The sequence below is a fragment of the Zalophus californianus genome, chromosome 15 (genome assembly GCF_009762305.2).
Source record: "Zalophus californianus isolate mZalCal1 chromosome 15, mZalCal1.pri.v2, whole genome shotgun sequence".
Lineage (NCBI taxonomy): Eukaryota > Metazoa > Chordata > Mammalia > Carnivora > Otariidae > Zalophus > Zalophus californianus.
Window position 1 is genome coordinate 5,926,880 of NC_045609.1, and position 21,220 is coordinate 5,948,099.

The 21,220-nt window shown below is 41.0% G+C and overlaps 1 protein-coding gene across 2 annotated transcripts in view; it reads right to left on the reverse strand.

Annotated features, from left to right (window-relative positions):
- The window catches only part of PRKG1 (protein kinase cGMP-dependent 1), a 1,248,815-nt gene that overhangs the window by 682,130 nt on the left and 545,465 nt on the right, over positions 1 to 21,220 (reverse strand). The gene's annotated exons all lie outside the window — the stretch shown is intronic.

The window sequence follows — 21,220 nt, forward strand, 5'->3', positions numbered from 1 at the left end:
TGATCTAGCAATTCCACCACTATTTACCCAAAGAAAATAAAAACACTATTTTGAAAAGATCTATGCACCCCTGTGTTTATCGCAGCATTATTTATAATAGCCAAGAGATGGAAGCAGCCCAAGGGTCCACTGATAGGCAAACAGATAAGGAAAATGTGATATGTGTGTATGTATACACACGTGCACACACACACACACACACACACAAACACACAGGAATATTCCACAGCCATAAAAGGATGCCATCATGCCATTTGTGACAACATGGATGGATCTAGAGGGTAAAATGCTAAGTGAAGTAAGTCAAAGTAAAAAGACAACTATCATATGATTTCACTCATTTGTGGAATCTCACAAAAATGAATAAACAAACAAAAAGCCGAATCAGACCCACAAATACAGAGAACAAACTGAAGGTCTCCAGAGGAGAGGGGAGTGGGGGATGGGCAAAATGGCTAATGGGAATGTCTCTGATAATTGAAAAGGACTATCCTGATCTCCAGAAAGAATTCTAAGTGTGAAACAAAATCTAAAACAGTAGAATTTCCGAAGCCAATAATCACATTTAAAAATTCAGGCTATTAACTTGGCAAGACTACAGGGTGAAAAGGCAATTTTTATAAGAATTGACACTTACCGATAGTCTAGGTGAATCATGCTTGGACTTATCTATTAGAACCTATCACAAAATTTGAAAGAAACATGGAGAGAAGAGACTAGGGATGAAGGGCACCATATCACTCTTTCAACAACTCTCTAGAAGGGGGGATATAACAGACTATGTAACTCATAAGCCTCTAGATGGTTTTTATATCTTAAAGGTGAACATGATAGAAGAATCCTAAGAAACACCAAATCTGCCCATCTCAATGTGAGCTAATAGTCACTGAAAAAAAAAAAAAAATTCCAAGTGATTTAGCATCTCCATGAATAAACCAAAGTAGAAAAATCTGGATGTCAACTGAATATACTGAAAGGTAATCCAGGAAGCATGGAACATACACAGGATGGGAACAGAGCAAGTGACCAAAGGTAAAGTGTAGATGAGGCAAATAGAAACGAGCTGTGGAACCAGAAGAAACACTGCTAATCAAACATAAAAGAAACAAATCCACTGACATCAGGTTTTGAATATTTTTTATAGGAGGGCACAATTTTCCAAATATCTTACTCTGTCAAGCCTGACAGCTCTCAACATCCACGTGTAAGTGGTAAGAGTGATGGAAATGGGAAAGCTCAAAAGTTCTTATCTATATCCCCTATCAAGATGAAATGTCTAGGAGAGCCTGGGTGGCTCAGTCAGTTAAGCATCCGACGTAGGCTCAGGTCATGATCTTAGGGTCCTGAGATCAAGTCCCACGTCAGGCTCCCCTCTCAGTAGGGAGCCTGCTTCTCCGTCTGCTCCTCCCCCTGCTGTGCTCTCTCTCTCTCTCTCAAATAAAGAAATAAAACGTTAAAAAAAAGATGAAATGTCAATAATGTGCCTGTTTTCCCCTGAATAGTCAGCATTTCAATGGGAGCATCTCACTTAAGGCTTCCATTAACATACAAAAATAAATGCATATAACTGCAGGAAGACCAAACAAAATTAGCGCTATTTCAGAGTGGTAAAATAAAATGACTGATCTGAAAGTTCTTTTGTCTTCAAATTTAACCTTTTAATGAAAAACACTAGAGATTATCTGAAACTTTAACATATTGTCTTAAACTTGTTGGTAGCAAACTTTATAGGATTCAAGCATGATATTTCTATTTTTTTAAAAGGCATCAGATTTTTAAGTGAGCAATATTAAGTGAAACAATAAGGCATCTTCATATTTGCTAATGCTACAGGATTCCAAATGTTCAGGCTTGAAAATATACCCATCTGATCACAAAGCTACTTAAAGGCAACCTACTGAATGGGAGAAGATACTTGCAAATGATATCTCTGGTAAGGGGTTAATACCCAAACTATATTAAGAGCTTAACACAACAACACCAAAAAGACAGAAGACAACAAACATGAAAATAACTCCAACCTGGGCGGAGCAAGACGGCGGAGGAGTAGGAGACCTGGATTTCGTCTGGTCTCAGGAATTCAGCTGAATAGGGATCAAACCATTCTGAACACCTACGGACTCAACAGGAGACCGAAGAAGAGAGTAGCAACAACTCTCTGAACAGAGAAGCGACCACTTTCTGGAAGGTAGGACGTGCGGAGAAGTGAATCCGAGGTGATATTCGGGAGGATAGACGGCGGGGGAGGGGGCCTCCGCCGGCCGCTTCTGGCAAGTGCTAGAGCCGCGGAGCACAAAATCGGAAATTTTAGAAGTCGGCTCCTCTGAGGGATGTTACTCCAGTGGCTAAGCGGGGGGTGGAACCCTCGCGGGACAGTGTGGTCTCAGGACCCTCGGGGTCACAGAAAGACCGGGGGAGCCTGAGTGCGCCAGAGCTCCCAGGGATCGGAGCGGGGAAGCCGGCTGCAGAGACGGAGCCGAGGCGCGGGCTCTCAGCTCGGGGTGGCCATAAACTGTGACCCGCGGCCCAGTCGGGCCACTGCTCCTCCAGCAGGGACCCAACAAGCGGCAGAGCCGGGGAGACTCCCCTTCCTCCCCCGGGAGGAGCGGCGCGGGAGCGCACTGCAGGGATCTGCTGGGTTTGGAGACTCCACACGGGGTCGGGTGCCAGAGAGAGAAACGCTCGATCACAGGCCGGGTGAGCACGGAGTGCAGCCGGAGACCGGGGACACGGGAGTGACTGCTTTCCTCTGGGGGCGCACTGAGGAGCGGGGCCCCGAGTTCTCAGCTCCTCCGGGCGGAGATTGGGAGGCCACCATTTTCACCCTGGTCCTCCAAAGCTGTACCGAGAGCTTGCAGGGAACAAAAGCTCCTGAGAGCAAACCCGAGCAGCTTGCTTAGCCCGGACCGACAAGGGCGGGGCAGTTCCGCCTCCGGCAAAGACATTTGGGAACCACGGCAACAGGCCCCTCCCCCAGAAGATCAGCGCTAACAGCCAGCAAGCCAAGACCAAGTTTACCGATCAAGGAGAACGGGAGAACTCCAGCGCTAGGGGAATACTGCACATGGAATTCATGGCTTTTTTTACCATGATTCGTGAGTTTTTAAAAGTTAATTTTTAACTGTTTTTTAATTTCTCTTTTTCCCTTATTCAACCAACATCTTATCAATCCCTTTTTTTAAAAAAACATTTTTTATTTCTCATTTTTAGAGTCATATTTTATCCGTTCATAGTAGTTACCCTTATTTTCGGCATATATATATGTATATAAGTTGTTCTCTCTTTAAAATTCTGAGATACAGTTTCTTCTAACAGATCAAAATATAGCCTAAATCACTAGTGTATGGCTTTGTTCTAGTCTCCTGCCTGATCACATTCTCTCCCTTTTTTTTTTAAATCTTCTTCTTTCTTTTTTCAAACAACTTCTTATCGTATCAATTCCTTTTATAAAATCTTTTATAATTTTCATCTTTACATTCATCTTCCAACCCTTCATTGTATCAACCCTTATTTTGTACATATGTAAGTCTTTCTTCCTTTAAACTTTTAGGAGGCACTTTTTTCTAACAGACCAAAAATATGCCCAAAATCTAGTGTGTGGCACTGATCTCTGCACTAGCCTGATCCTATTTGATCATACTTGGGTTTTTTTGTGTTGTTCTGTTTTTGTTTTTAATCTCGTTTTGTTTTTTTCTTCTTTCTTTTCTCTTTCTTTTTTTCTTTCTTTCCCTTTCTTTTCCCCTGGTTTCAGGTCTTTTCTGATTTGTACTGAGTATATTTGCTGGGGACATTGTTAACCTGTTACCATTTTGTTCTCTCATTCATCTTTTCTCCTCTGGACAAAATGACAAGACGAAAAAAATCACCTCAGCAAAAAGAACAAGAGATAGTACCAACAGCCAGGGACCTACTCAATACGGACATTAGTATGATGTCGGACCTAGAGTTCAGAATCATGACTTTAATGATAATACCTGGGCTTGAAAAAAGCGTGGAAGTTATTAGAGAAACCCTTTCTGGAGAAATAAAAGAACTAAAATCTTAACCAAGTCGAAATCAAAAAGGCTATTCACGAGGTTCAATAAAAAATGGGGGCACTAACTGCTAGGATAAATGAGGCAGAAGAGAGAATCAGCGATATACAAGACCAAATGATGGAAAATAAAGAGGCTGAGAAGAAGAGAGAGAAACAACTACAGGATCACGAGGGCAGAATTCGAGAGATAAGCGATACGATAAGACGAAACAACATTAGAATAATTGGGATCCCAGAAGAAGAAGAAAGAGAGAGAGGGGCAGAAGGTATATTGGAGCAAATAGTAGCAGAGAACTTCCCTAATGTGGGGAAGGAAACAGGCATCAAAATCCAGGAGGCACAGAGAACCCCTCTCAAAATCAATAATAATAGGTCAACACCCCGACATCTAATAGTAAAACTTACGACTCTCAGAGACAAAGAGAAAACCCTGAAAGCAGCTCGGGAGAAGAGATATGTAACCTACAATGGTAGAAATATTAGATTGGCAACAGACCTATCCACAGAGACCTGGCAGGCCAGAAAGGACTGGCAGGATATCTTCAGAGCACTAAACGACAAAAATATGCAGCCAAGAATACTGTATCCAGCTAGGCTGTCATTGAAAATAGAAGGAGAGGTAAAAAGCTTCCAGGACAAACAAAAACTAAAGGAATTTGCAAACACGAAACCAGCCCTCCAAGAAATATTGAAAGGGGTCCTCTAAGCAAAGAGAGAGACTAAAAGGAGCATAGATCAAAAAGGAACAGAGACAATATAAAGTAACAGTCACCTTACAGGCAATACAATGGCACTAAATTCATACCTTTCAATAGTTACCCTGAATGTAAATGGGCTCAATGCCCCAATCAAAAGACACAGGCTATCACACTGGATTAAAAAATAAGTCCCATCCATATGCTGTCTGCAAGAGACTCATTTTAGACCCAAAGACACCCCCAGATTGAAAGTGAGAGGGTGGAAAACCATTTACCATGCTAATGGACACCAAAAGAAAGCTGGGGTGGCAATCCTTATATCAGAGAAATTAGATTTTAAACCAAAGACTGTAATAAGAGATGAGGAAGGACACTATATCCTACTTAAAGGGTCTATCCAACAAGAAGATCTAACAATTGTAAATATCTATGCCCCTAACATGGGAGCAGCCAATCATATACAGCAATTAGTAACAAAAGCGAAGAAACACATTGACAACAATACAATAATGGTGGGGGACTTTAACACCCCCCTGACTGAAATGGACAGATCATCTAAACAAAAGATCAACAAGGAAATAAAGACTTTAAATGACACACTGGACCAAATGGACTTCACAGACATATTCAGAACATTCCATCCCAAAGCAACGGAATACACATTCTTCTCTAGTACCCATGGAACATTCTCCAGAATTGATCACATACTAGGTCACAAATCAGGTCTCAACCGGTACCAAAAGATTGGGATTATTCCCTGCATATTTTCAGACCATACTGCTTTGAAACTAGAACTCAATCACAAGAGGAAAGTCGGAAAGAACTCAAATACATGGAGGCTAAAGAGCATCCTACTAAGGAATGAATGGGTCAACCAGGAAATTAAAGAAGAATTAAAAAAATTCATGGAAACCAATGAAAATGAAAACACAGCTGTTCAAAATCTTTGGGATACAGCAAAGGCAGTCCTGAGAGGAAAGTATATAGCAATACAAGCCTTTCTCAAGAAACAAGAAAGGTCTCAAATACACAACCTAACCCTCCACCTAAAGGAGCTGGAGAAAGAACAGCAAATAAAGCCTAAACCCAGCAGGAGAAGAGAAATAATACAGATCAGAGCAGAAATCAATGAAATAGAAACCAAAAGAACAGTAGAACAGATCCACGAAACTAGGAGCTGGTTCTTTGAAAGAATTAACTAGATTGATAATCCCCTGGCCAGACTTATCAAAAAGAAAAGAGAAAGGATCCAAATCAACAAAATCATGAATGAAAGAGGAGAGATCACAACCAACACCAAAGAAATACAAACAATTATAAGAACATATTATGAGCAACTCTGTGCCAGCAAATTAGATAACCTGGAAGAAATGGGTGCATTCCTAGAGATGTATCAACTACCAAAACTGAACCAGGAAGAAAGGGAAAACCTGAACAGACCTATAACCACTAAGGAAATTGAAGCAGTCATCAAAAATCTCCCAAAAACAAAAGCCCAGGGCCAGATGGCTTCCCAGGGGAACTCTATCAGACATTTAAAGAAGAATTAACACCTATTCTCCTGAAACTGTTCCAAAGAATAGAAATGGAAGGAAAACTTCCAAACTCATTTTATGAGGCCACCATTACCTTGATCCCAAAACCAGACAAAGACCCCATCAAAAGGAGAATTACAGACCAATATCCTTGATGAACATGGATGCAAAAATTCTCACCAAAATACTAGCCAATATGGTCCAACAGTACATTAAAAGGATTATTCACCACGACCAAGTGGGATTTATCCCTGGGCTGCAAGGCTGGCTCAACATCCGCAAATCAATCAACGTGATACAATACATTAACAAAAGAAAGAACAAGAATCATATGATCCTCTCAATAGATGCAGAAAAAGCATTTGACAAAGTACAGCATCCTTTCTTGATCAAAACTCTTCAGAGTATAGGGATAGAGGGTACATACCTCAATATCATAAAACCAATCTATGAATATCCTACAGCCAATATCATTCTCAATGGGGAAAAGCTGAGAGCTTTTCCCCTAAGGTCAGGAACACAGCAGGGATGTCCACTCTCACCACTGCTATTCAACATAGTATCAGAAGTCCTAGCCACAGCAATCAGAAAACAAAAAGAAATCAAAGACATCCAAATCGGCGAAGAGAAGTCAAACTCTCACTCTTTGCAGATGATATGATACTTTATGTGGAAAACCCAAACGACTCCCCCCAAAACTGCTAGAACTCATATAGGAATTCAGTAAAGTAGCAGGATATAAAATCAATGCACAGAAATCAGTGGCATTCCTATACACCAACAACAAGACAGAAGAGAGACAAATCAAGGAGTCGATCCCATTTACAATTGTACCCAAAACCACAAGATACCTAGGAATCAATTTACCCAAAGAGGCAAAGGATCTGTACTCAGAAAACTATAAAATACTCATGAAAGAAATTGAGGAAGACACAAAGAAATGGAAAAACTTTCCATGCTCATGGATTGGAAGAACAAACATTGTGAAGATGTCAGTGCTACCTAGAGCCATCTACACATTCAGTGCAATCCCCATCAAAATACCATCCACTTTTTTCAAAGAAATGGAACAAATAATCCTAAAATTTGTATGGAACCAGAAGAGACCCCGAATAGCTAGAGGAATCTTGAAAAAGAAAAGCAAAGCCGGCGGCATCACAATTCTGGACTTCCAGCTCTATTACAAAGCTGTCAGCATCAAGACAGTATGGTACTGGCACAAAAACAGACACACAGATCAATGGAACAGAATAGAGAGCCCAGAAATGGACCCTCAACTCTATGGTCAACTCTTCTTTGACAAAGCAGGAAAGAATGTCCAATGGAAAAAGACAGTCTCCTCAACAAATGCTGTTGGAAAAATTGGACAGCCACATGCAGAAGAATGAAACTGAACCATTTCCTTACACCACACACAAAAATAGACTCCAAATGGTTGAAAGACCTAAACGTGAGACAGGAGTCCATCAAAATCCGAAAGGAGAACACAGGTAGCAACCTCTTTGACCTCAGCTGCAGCAACTTCTTCCTAGAAACATCACCAAAGGCAAGGGAAGCAAGGGCAAAAATGAACTATTGGGCTTTCATCAAGATAAAAAGCTTTTGCACAGCAAAAGAAGCAGTCCACAAAACCAAAAGACAACCGACAGAATGGGAGAAAATATTTGCAAATGACATATCAGATAAAGGGCTAGTATCCAAAATCTATAAAGAACTTATCCAACTCAACACTCAAAGAACAAATAATCCAATCAAGAAATGGGCAGAAGACATGAACAAACATTTTTCCAAAGACGTCCAAATGGCCAACAGACACATGAAAAAGTGCTCAACATCGCTCGGCATCAGGGAAATCCAAATCAAAACCTCCATGAGGTACCACCTCACACCCATCAGAATGGCTAAAATGAACAAGTCAGGAAACGACAGATGTTGGCGGGGATATGGAGAAGGGGGAACCCTCCTACACTGTTGGTGGGAATGCAAGCTGGTGCAGCCACTCTGGAAAACAGTATGGAGGTCCCTCAAACAGTTGAAAATAGAGCTACCATACGATCCAGTAATTCCCCTACTGGGTATTTATCCCAAAGATACAAATGTAGGGATCCGAAGGGGTACGTGCACCCCAATGTTTATAGCAGCAATGTCCACAATAGCCAAACTGTGGAAAGAGCCGAGATGTCCATCGACAGATGAATGGATAAAGAAGAGGTGGTATATATACACAATGGAATATTATGCAGCCATCAAAAGGAATGAGATCTTGCCATTTGCAACGACGTGGATGGAACTGGAGGGTGTTATGCTGAGTGAAATAAGTCAATCAGAGGAAGACATGTATCATATGACCTCACTGATATGAGGAATTCTTAATCTCAGGAAACAAACTGAGCGTTGCTGAGTGGTGGGGGGTGGGAGGGATGGGGTGGCTGGGTGATAGACATTGGGGAAGATATGTGCTACGGTGAGCGCTGTGAATTGTGTAAGACTGTTGAATCACAGATCCATACTTCTGAAACAAATAATGCAAGATATGTTAAGAAAAAAGAAAAAGAAGAAGATAGCAGGAGGGGAAGAATGAAGGGGAGTAAGTCAGAGGGGGAGACGAACCATGAGAGACGATGGACTCTGAAAAACAAACTGAGGGTTCTAGAGGGGAGGGGGTGGGGGGATGGGTTAGCCTGGTGATGGGTATTAAAGAGGGCACATTCTGCATGGAGCACTGGGTGTTATGCACAAACAATGAATCATGGAACACTCCATCAAGAACTAATGATGTAATATATGGTGATTAACATAACAATTAAAAAAATGAAAAAAAATAACTCCAACCTCGACAGACACAATCACATTGGCCAAGGTTAAAAATTATTTATGTAACCTAATTTTGAAAAGGACATTTAGGAATGGGATCCTGCTTGTTGAGATCATGGGCGGGAAGATACATTTGCTCAACCTTTCTGTTCGGCTGCATAGAAGGATGTGCCAAAATACAAATGGGTATATATCATTTGCCTACTGGTCCTCCTACTAGCGCTTACCCTAAAAACACATCTCAGAGTGTATAAATGGATGTTCATAGTGTATAAAAGGATGTTCTAGGAAATTTATATTTATAAATAAGATATAACACATATTCATCAATAAGACCCTTTATAAAAAAATATACAGAATGTAATATTATACAGCCCTTAAAATTAGGTACCTCTATCCTTTTTTACATAGGCAGGGGCCCATCAGATACTGTTGAACAAAAAGTTTGTTTACAGAACAACCTACAGAGTAAGATGTACATACACAATTTCATACAAATATATATGTACTTGCATACAAATATTTATAATGTCTTCCAGACTGTTTACAGGGAGTTTTAAATTTGGGTTGAATTTATGCAAATACTGTGTTTGGGAATTACAGTTCTGAGGTCAGGATGCATAAATTTATTTCAACTTCACTCCTAACAAAGGGTTTGACTATGGGCAAGTCACTTAACCCCTCAAAACCATTGCATTCTCATCTATAATACAGAAATACTACTACCTACTTCGTGATGTCAAATTTTAGCCAAATACATGACACACGGTAATATCTGACATCAGTTTCTTTGGTTACGTTCTTCTTTATTGTACTCCTTTCATAACAATGGACTTCTATTTTTTATATAGTCTACCTATAAAATATTTTTTTTAAAGATTTTATTTATTTATTTGAGAGAGAGAGAATGAGAGATAGAGAGCACGAGAGGGAAGAGGGTCAGAGGGAGGAGCAGACTCCCTGCCGAGCAGGGAGCCCGATGTGGGACTCGATCCCGGGACTCCGGGATCATGACCTGAGCCGAAGGCAGTCGCTTAACCAACTGAGCCACCCAGGCGCCCTACCTATAAAATATTTTACTCAAATACAGTTTCAATGAAAAATTAGATTATTTGCATAATTAAACTTAAGTGTCAACATATTGATTTTAAAAATTATTCTTATGACTAGTGTTAGCATATTAGAATTAATACACTATTAATCTCTGAAATGGCCCCTTTCTCAAAGTTGTGCAATCCTTTAGGAGTTGAAGAACAGTCCTGTGTGTGGGGTCATATAGGAGAAGTGGAGGGTTACACACATGTAAATGTTCTGTTATGATTATGATTCAGTACAGGGCTTTCTTGGCTTTTTAAAATTTTATTTTATTTCCCAGTAGTTAACATACAGCATAATATTGATTTCAGGTGTACAATATAGTGATTCAACACTTCCATACATCACCCCATGCTCATCACGACGAGTGCCCTCCTTCATTCCATCACCCATTTCCCCAAACCACCCCCCCACCTCCCCTCAGGTGACCATCAGTGTGTTCTCTAGAGTTAAGAGTCTCTAATGCAGTTTTTATATATTCACTTTACCATAGTTTTCCTGGCAGCCGAGGATGAATGGAACGGATCACAACGAGTTCTATCCATCCCCAGAAAAAAAAGAATTGACTCTTATCGAGGAAGTTAAAGTTAAACCACCCCAGGCCAAATACAAAACATTTTTCTGTGGTGTGCTGGAAATAATATCTCGATCCAAGAAGTAATTCCTATGGCAGAGCTGTTGGGTAATTAAAAAACGATCACAAAACATTAACATCCTTGGAGCACACCCCAAACTGCATACTCTGCCCTTGGGTAGTGTTGGTCTTATCTCAATCTTACCGCAGAAGATTATTGTCTGGAGGGACCTAACCAAGAGGCTAGCTTCACACTGAATGAGTAAATAAAATTGCAGAGAGAAGGCCAGGAGAAGCACTTTAATCTTAAATTGTGCTCCCTCTCGTCACTTCGAAAAAAAGCAAAAATCTTTGCTGATATCACAGTCGCTGGGCACTTTGCAAAATACGGACAGCCTGTATTTTCATAAGCTTCTAGAGCTCAGCTTCTTTTCCCGGTCCTACGTGTCACCCTGCATATAGTGCTCCTTTGGAGATCCACAGCTCCCCCCAAATAGCAGGAAATCTAGCCATGAATGGTAGGAAATTTAATGAGCCACCAGCTCTGAAAATAAAGCATCAAGACAGAATGCCACCTCTTCCTTTAAGTGACTGTATTATCAATAACGTTATATGGTGGTGAGTTGCCCCTCCTGTCTTCACAGTCACTCCTCCAATAAAGTCAAGCCTTACAGTGCTCATCTTCACTCTGCTGTTACCCAAATGTCAACAAGTATAGATAAAAGGTACTTCATTTTCAACCCAGATCCCCCTATGAGATCTCATGCATACAACACTTTTTCACTGAAAGACCTATAAAGTCTGTTTTGTATGCTTGTTTTAGTATAGTCGGTGCACCAGGGCTCATCCTACAAGTTTAACAGACAAAGAAACTGAGACTCGGAGAGATTAATGAACTTGGACAAGACAAGACGACAACTCCTTAACAATAAAGCTGAGGAGAAAGATAATGAGTATAAAGCCCTCAACTAAATGAGTCTAAAAGCTCTAAATATGCACAAACACAGAGGACCAGAAGGTCGAGCGTTATCACTGCCACTATGATGTAGAGATATCAAACGATTCATTTCTCCATCATAACTTCCCTTCCATACGAGTGATTTAAAAGCATTGCTGGCAAAATTTCAACTTTTCAAATGCCAACCACAAAAGGCCATAGTAATCATGAACCTGCCCATTAGGAAATTTGAAATTAGTTATAACATCCACACCTACTTCAACTGGGGCATATTTACAATTGAATCATTTTTTTTGTCTCCCTCAATGATGAAAAAAGTTCTTTCACTAAAATGAAGATGTAAATCATGCTGTCATTCCGAGACATCAGAAATGTAAGCCACACAAACAAGTCAAAAGATCTATTCAATCAGCCTTTGGCATTGATTTTGGGATTGAATCAAGATGCTTTCCCTTTGATTTTTTTTTTTTTTTTCTTTAAAGTGTTTCTGAATCCCTGGAGCCAGAATTGACCGAAAGTAAAGTTGCTCTTGTTCTGAAAGCATTGAGACACTTATATTTATAGGTGTGTGAATCCACACTCCACTGCCTAATAACAGAGTAGACTGCTGGGGGGCTTCTTGTCTATTGCTATTCAAGAGAAAGGAAATCTAAAATGCTAACGCAGTGATTGACAACCCAGGCTGACGCAAATCTAAAACCGGTAGCAACTGTCAAGGCGCTTACCCAGAAACAATATCTATCTGCTTTAAAGCTGCCACGGGAGCTCATTTTGATCGAATGTTCATCGAGCATAATGGAAAAGCTTTTACCCGCTTCAACGTGTAAGGCGTTTCTGTGCACTGACAGAGTACCTAACACTCCATCAGCCAAAGAAGATTCTAGATTTTGTGGGGCCTGAAGCTTATACCATTTGGGGAACGCTGCTGAAGTCAGAGAAGACAAAATTACAAGTCCAAAATGCAACACTGGGTTTTGGAAAGTGCCTGCGCAAGTGACGGGCTCTGACTTGAAGGTTTATTAGATTCATGAAAAACTGGCTTCTGTCTCCTGCAGAAGATTCTCATTGCGTCTTCTCACATCCGTTGATGAAAAACACGCACCTGATTTGTTTGCAAAAGAACCATTACAATTATTTTATGGGAGAATTATAATGAATCTAAGCCAATTTAAACCAATCAAAGGACAATTTACATGTTATTCAGAGTTCAATAATGGCAATCTACTTTTAGTGATTAAATACGTATTCATTCTTACTTGGTCCATACTCAGCACTTGAAAACATGCATTAGGAATTCAGAGCACTATACATAAGCTTACAGGGTAGTTACTGATGGCATGGGTTTGTATTTGCTGGATCGGGGAAAGGGTTGCTCAGGCTCTTTGCAGTTTATTAATCTGGATGCAAGACAGGTGAAGGGATGTAGGGTTGACTCATTTCAAGATGTTAAGGTCTTTTCTCAACAATGTGAGGCTCAAGTAATATCCCTAAACACCTCCCAGAAATTCTAGGAGAATCAGAGTTCTATGAATTAGGGAAAGGAGATAATTATCTGTATTGTGAAAATCTGAAGAATGCTACTTTTGTCAAAGATTCATAGGTCACACAAAGGTATTTTAGGATGTATATTAAAAGTAATATCTTCATTTTTCACACTGTGTTTGGTGCTTGTGTACACAATGGAGTTTAGAGTGGCCCCTTCCCTCAATTCCAAAGAGAAAGAAAAAGAAAGAAAGAAGTGAAACTGCATTCTACAATAAGAAACCCCCTGGGAGGGGCACCTGATGGCTCAGTCAGTTAAATGTCTGCCTTTGGTTCAGCTCCTGATCTCGAGTCCTTGGGATGAGCCCTGGGTCCAGCTCCCTGTTAAGCAGGGAGCTGGCTTCTCCCTCTCCCTCTGCCCCTCCCCGGTTGTGCTTGCACTCTCTCTCTCTCTCTCTAATAAAGAAATAAATAAATCTTAAAAAAAGAAAAAGAAATGCCCTGGAATAGGGTAAGAAAAATTAAAATCTAGTCCAGTGGTGGTCAAGCTGTGGCATGCATCAGAATCACTCGGAGGGCTTGTTAAAACACAGATTGCTGGGCCCCATATACAAAGTTTCAGTAGGATCCGTGAACATGCATTTCTAAAGCATCCCTAGGTGATACACACTGATACAGCAGAAACACACTCTGAGAACCATCAGCACAGCCCATCATGTGGGGATACTGACCTCGATGATGGTTAAGGTACCCTTCAGCACTGCATTTTATAATTCCCAGATTCCAACACTGACCAGACCTACAGCCAGGAATCCCGTGCTTTGGCATTCATTAAATTTCCCCAATACACTCTGCAAAATAGGGAAAGCCACTCAGTCTTAAACTATGACTTCATTTTGTTACTCTATAAGAATGGTCCTAAAGCACTCTATTTTTGTTATTGATTGAAAGACTCAATATAAATGCAAAATATCACACAGCACAATCTATGGTTGACATAATGATTTCTGACAGCTTAGATTCTAAGATTGGAAGCACTGTCGGGAAACACAAAAAGGAACAGGCTTTACTGAGAAATTGACAAAAGTAAAAATGGAAACCATCAATGTAGCAAACTGCTTTCTGAAAAAGAAAATTAAATTTGTGTGTTCAAATGTGACAATCACAAATCACTTTACACTGTTCTCTCTTTTGCTAGAAAGTGACAAATTCTAAACTGTGATGCTTGCTTTCTTTTTTCTCCCTCCTCCCAAATTTCTACCTGCCTACATCTGAGACTTCATGAAAATATCCTTTAATTTCCCTTAAAGTAGACTTCCCCTCCCTCACGGGAAACATTCCTCCTCTCCTTCTCCTAGGCTCACCTTTTGATTTAACACCAATATCGCTTTGTGTTTACACAACCAACCATAGCATATTGGCTACACAGCTGGTCCTACTACAATTAAACCGAACAATCTAATGCGTAGTCAGGCAAGTAATATTATTGCTATTTTATAAATGAGAAAATCATAATTCTGAGACACACACTTTTAAAGATTAAATATAGGATTTGTCTATTCATTATACTTTTCAATAAACTTGATATTTTCTAAAAATGAGAATAAGGATGATGATAAATATTTTTATAATAATTATAAATATCAGCTAATATTGATTTGGGATTGTTACATGTCAGGCATATACATTCCATTATTCATAACAACCTTAATTATTTAGGGGACTAATTATCTCCATTTTACAGGCAGGGAAGTCAAGGGCAGAGAATCTAAATAATTTCCCTAAGAGTACATGCTAGGAAGGGATGGACCCAGACTCAAAAACTCTGATGGTATCATCCCAGAACTAGAAAATATTACTGACATACTCTAAGTTATAAATATATTTCTACATAAATTACATCACAAGTAAAAATGTGCATGTGATTCTACAAAGCTGGAGGATCCAAGTTTGGTAGATCGAACTTCTATGAGGAATCTACCTAACCTCAACACGTTATAGGTAGTGTAAAAAAATGACAAAGTAGGGCGCCTGGGTGGCTCAGATGGTTAAGCGTCTGCCTTCAGCTCAGGTCATGATCCCAGACTCCTGGGATCGGGTCCCGCATCGGGCTCCCTGCTCCTTGGGAGCCTGCTTCTCCCTCTGCCTCTCTCTCTGTCTCTCATGAATAAATAAATAAAATCTTTAAAAAAAAAAATGACAAAGTAGAATTATCTTTTAAAAGATGTATTTAGGGCACCTGGGTGGCTCAGTTGATGAAGCGTTGGCCTTCGGCTCAGGTCATGCTCTCCGGGTCCTGGGATCGTGCCCCACATTGGGCTCCCTGCTCAGCGGGGAGTCTGCTTCTCCCTCTGCCCCTCCCCCTGCTCATGCTCTGTCTCTCTCTCAAATAAATAAATAAAACTTAAAAAAAATAAATATTTATTTTGGGGGGCAGAGGGGGAGAGAGAGAGAATCTTAAGCGGACTCCCCACTGAGGGCAGAGCCCGACATGGGGCTCAATCTTAGGACCCCACGATCATGACCTGAGCCGAAATCAAGAGTCAGCTGCTTAACCAACTGAGCCACCCAGGCACCCCTGAAATTTTTTTGAAGAAGCTTTCTAAAAAAAAACGACTTAAGAGAAAATCCAACAGGTCAAAGTCACAAATGGCTTAAGTATGTAATTTGGGACCCACAACAAGAAACTACGCAAACACGTATGTGTATACATATCCACATATACCATTACACCCCTTTATACCTCACACTTTTATAGCATATATATTCCAGTTTGGGTGACTGTATCTGGATTAGAGTCTTATTTATCACATCATCTTGCCAGATTCAAATTCATCTATTCAAGGCGACATCAAATTGTTCTAGAAACATCAGAGTTTCAAGTGAGCACCTGCCACTTAAAGGAGTTGTAGTGTAAATAGACCTTACTACCAAGTCTCCCAGAGAGAGCTACCAGCATTCATGTGTGTTATTTTATTTAATATAACAGCCCCAACAGGGAGCCTTTTAAAAATAATAGCTAAAGAAACAGACATGAAAAATTATACGGTTTGCCCAAGGCTATGTAACTGCTGTTTAGGTTGATTTCTGAAGTGCAAACTGCTTTGTTGCGAACCCTGGACCCTCCATTTACTAGCCCAGTGACTGGTGAGTTCCCACACTTCTTGACCTAGGCTTTCTCATTTTACACAACAGCACCTGCCTCGTGCATTGTGATTGAGCTTAACTGGGTTAAAGTACACTAAGTATGTAGAGCACTCAGCACAGTGTTCAGGAGACAAAGTATTCTACAAAGGGAAGATATTATTATACTTATAACTTCCTGGTTCATGAGCTAGCCCAGCATTGGAAACAGATTATCTTTGCTTGTTAAGTATTCAACAAATACTGCGTAATGGAGCATCTTTTTCCTATGTCTTGCCATCTTAGGAAGTAAAGACAAAGTACATCAAAGACATCGATTTGGAAGAAGTTATCCTAGAGAGACAAGTTTTTTTAATTTTTCCAGAGAAAACATCTCTTTCCCTTGGCTCTCAGCCCCTCTGGTCTTCTGGTCTTAGCCCAGAGCAAGTAGTGGGGCTCTCCAAATATTTGGTTAACTCCCAAAATAAAACATGTATGGGCTTGAACAAGAAGAAAGTTCAACATCAAATCAAGACTCTCGTAAGTATACAGAAATTAGGTCCAGGACTAACAGTGTTTAAACACCTCAAGGTCTTACGACGCTGTCGCTGGTTTCTGAAATGACACGGTTTTCCGTCCCAGCCTGTGGGATCTACACCTGAGTCAGCTCAGCCACACCAGCACCACCCGCTCCCCACCCAGCTGCTGCCACCTCCTGGCCCTGCTCATTCTACCCTAGCAGTGGGTATAGTGCCCCGGGCATTGTTCACTTGCTTGTTGGTTTCTTCCTATTATACCGGGGTTGGGGGGGGGGGGGAGGAGATACCAAAGTAAAAGTCACTTTACATATCAGAGTTAACTTTTACCACTCAATAGTTGTTTCAAAGCCACTGAAATATAAAGATTCCCTACTTCCTAACAGAAAAGTCAACAATTGTGCAAGCTAAGTTTACAGCTGAAAAAACACAAGGAGCTAGGACGAACATCCTTCCTACCGTGTCCTACCTACAACCCGAGGAGACCGTGAGTCAAAGGATCCTCTCCCATCAAATTAAGGGATGCATTCCTTGTATATGCATGCACGTTTGAGTCAGAAAAAGCTGCAAATAAAATAAATTGTGATCTTGTTTGACTAACTAGCCTAATATCCTGATTATCCACGAGAGGACGATGAAAAATGGTCACCAGAGAAAAGAAATAAAAACAACTCTGTCCATTTTTCAACTTTCATGAAGGATTTTTTTCCTCGAGAGAGCAAAATGTGACTCTCCTTCTCAACTTCATCATCCGTTCTCTTTCCAAGCCAGCAGTCTTTGTCAATTTGCCATGGACAAGGAGGCAGATTCTCCAGCAAAGATGCTGCCAACATGCGGAAAGGCAAGAGAGCAGCCCAGAAAGCCTGTTCTCCATCGAACTTAAGGTCTAATACTTGCCAGTCCTGGAAAAGCTTCAAATGAAATGCACCAGTGTGATGTGTGGTGGTGCGTGCGTGCGTGCGTGTGTGTGTGTTTAATCAGTTAATGGCATTTTGCACTACATCTGGCTGAATCCTGTAATGTAAAACTCTTAGCTTCTCCTTTAGGAGGATGTACCCTGCTAAGTAAAATCCCCCTGAGAACTGTGGTCTCCCCGAATGCTCTGATGTACAAAATTCAACCCAACCATGTAAGTGCTGCCTGGAAATCAGCCCTTGCTGACTCAGAGAAGTGCCCAGGAAGGCAGATGGGCTCTGACAGGCAAAAGTCCCAGGGGCCTGCACTCAGCAGCCTGACACAGTGATCCCTGGCGGCTTTCTCTTGCTTTGGTGATGCCGGTGTGAGCGTGAAATGACTCATCCCTCCCACCCAGATCATCAGCCTACTACGCGTCCTCATAAACTCAGGAGGGAGGGACATGCATGTTAAGAAAAAATGAACAGACGGGCAAATTCTAGTTACAAATAGACAAAACTTTAAAAAATGAAGTAGGGTTGGGGCGCCTGGGTGGCTCAGTCGGTGAAGCGCCCCACTCTTGATTTCCACTCCGGTCATGACCTCAGGGTTGTGAGATCGAGCCCCGTGTGGGGCTCCATGCTCAGCAGGGGGTCTGCTTGTCCCTCTCCTTCTGTGCCTCCCCGCTTGCTCCATCTCTTAAATAAATAAATATGAAAATAAGTAAAAAAAATGAAGTTGGGTTGAATCGCATTTATGACGCTTTCTTTAAGTTGCCTGTGGTAATCTTTGTTTTTTTGGTTTTTTTTTTTTTTTTTTTTTTTGTCCGATAGGATGGTCTTTACCAAACTGAGGTGCCAACTTCTGTGAAGAGGAAGACAGTGAGTAGTCATAGAATTCCTAATCCCTAACTCCATACCTTTGTCAGAGACCGGCTGCCCTCTCAACGTCTGCGACCTCTCATGCCTCCAAATCCTCCCCTCCCTTATACTTTTGGTACATATCACATGACATCACCTCTCAGCATGCTCCCCTCTGGTTTTCTCCCTGAGAAAAGCCAACCAACTTGCCCTCTTTGCTGTTTCTCCATCCAATCAAACCTTCCCTTCCTCAGAGCTACGGATCTGTGCATTCTTTCTGCTGGCCATGATGTTTACAGCCATGGCTAGCTCCTTATAATTTATGATTTAGTTATCTATACAAATGACAACTCTCCAGGCAGCTCTTACCTGCCCACCCCAACCCCATCACTCTGTTGCCACCAAGAAAATATATTTTTAAAAATCTGAACTCCCTCTGCCTATCACCGACTAGGATGCTAGTTCTGTGTTATCAGTGGATTGTGTGAATTCTTTTTAATTTTTTTTTTAATTTTTGGATTGTGTGAATTCTGCCCACAGCTTGGTTTCCAAGATCCACGATGGTGCCTAGAACACAACACATGCTCGAAATGCTTCCCCGTTGAATCCTTGATTGAGTAAATGAAAGAAGAAGGAATTACTTTGTCTAAGCTTTGGGCCCTGCATTTTAAATTTTAAGCCGTGTGTGTTTCTCTACTGTGACAACAGGAATTACTCTGTCTAGAGCTCAGATCTCAGCTGTAGTTGGGCCTGTTTGCGGCTGTATGGATCTGCGCAATTTCCAACATCTGTCTGCAAGAAGCTGGTCCAGACAGGCTCAATGCTTGTCCTATCTTTGACACTGCATGACTCAAGTCTCATCTTGAGAGACAGAAATTTCCAGGAATCGTCAGTCGGCCGTAAGCTCTCCCTCTCTGGGACTCAAAATTACGTATTCTACACTTGACACTGAAGTATTTTTTTCTGGTTCACAGTGATAATTATCCTTAAAACTCTCTCTTAGTAAGCCTTATCTTTACAAGGTGCTCTATTGGGAAGAAGCCTGTAACATTTTCTCTTTTTAAAGATTTTTATTTATTTGACAGAGAGAGAGACAGTGAAAGAGGGAACACAAGCAGGGGGAGTGGGAGAGGGAGAAGCAGGCTTCCTACCGAGCAGGGAGCCCAACGCAGGGCTCAATCCCAGGACCCTGGGATCATGACCTGAGCTGAAGGCAGATGCTTAACGACTGAGCCACCCAGGCACCCCGAAGCCTGGGACATTTTATCATGTCCCCTGGTGCCAGATACATAGCAAATCAGTTGAGTGCCCAGTTTGAGAGAACAATGAGAACATCGCCAACGTCACTTGAACTTCACCTTGTCAGGTAGGTGACATTTCCTAAATGCTGTATTTACTAAACGCCAGAGTTCATATTCCAATCCATAGATTCTAACTTCCTAGCTGATGAATTTTGCATCAAACAAAATCAAATGTCTTCGTATTTAACCAGAAGTTCTAAGAGGCTGGCACTCCCCTAGTCTGAATGGTGGCTATTTCACAGAAATTTGTGGGAACAAGTACCTTCCATTTTTGAGGCTAATTTTAGAACCTGCTAGATAAAATGACTACCATTAGTTTACACATTGGGTATACTCGAGTCCAAGTTCACATCCACTTAAATGCTTAAATTGCTGGCTAATTGCCCTCATCTGAACCCAGCAGGATAATTCACCTTCAGGCTTCTGAATCCACGGCCAGTCAGTGTGGAGACTGAAATGAGCAGGGGGGCACTTGGGCATTTTCAGAACTGACTGTCCTGTTTTGTGTGTGATTTGTCCCTGTTATATCCACGAAGAACACAGACACTGGCTCTCTCAGTACAGAGACCGGAGAAACGAGAGTCTGTCTCCATGCCACTCAGAAAGGGGGTCTCCACACCAGCATAAGAGAACCATGCAAAGGCAAGCTTCTCTACGTAGCAGGGCCAGCCTCAAGACTAAGACCCTTGGGGAATGAATCCTTTAGAATTGTAGATTCGTAAGAGAGATGCATCCTAATTTGAAAGGGCGGCATTAGGTTATTATTTGAAAGAATTCGGTATCCAATTTATTTGTGTCCATTATCAGTGATTATTTGGCAGGCGGGATTTTGCTTTCAAGTATTATTTACTCACTGAACTTTTATCAGGGAGCTGGCGATACAACAAAGACCTTTTGTGTGTAATGTTTTCAGGGATTTTCTCTTCCTCTTCTGGGTCAAACCATTCAACACAGAAAAAGATGAAGAGGAACAAGTGAATGCTTTTCTCCACGAAGTGTAAATTTTTTTTTTTTTAAAGAGTGCAATTTCACAACCAATTACACTCCTAGCAAAAGCAATTTACAACTAATTATTAGAGAAAGTCACAACCTTTTAAAACATTGGTGTGAAGAGCTAAGAAAAAAAAAACAAAGCATTGGTGGTGAAGAGCTAAGGAAAAAAAATAAGGCTTGATATGGAACCCTACACATTAGGCAAATAGTCTATTTTTATCATGTGAACCATTTTTTTTTAATATTCATGTCAAATCCAAGCATTTTACTTGTGGGGGGGGGAACCAAAATCATTGAATTCGATCATAATGTACCGGAAAA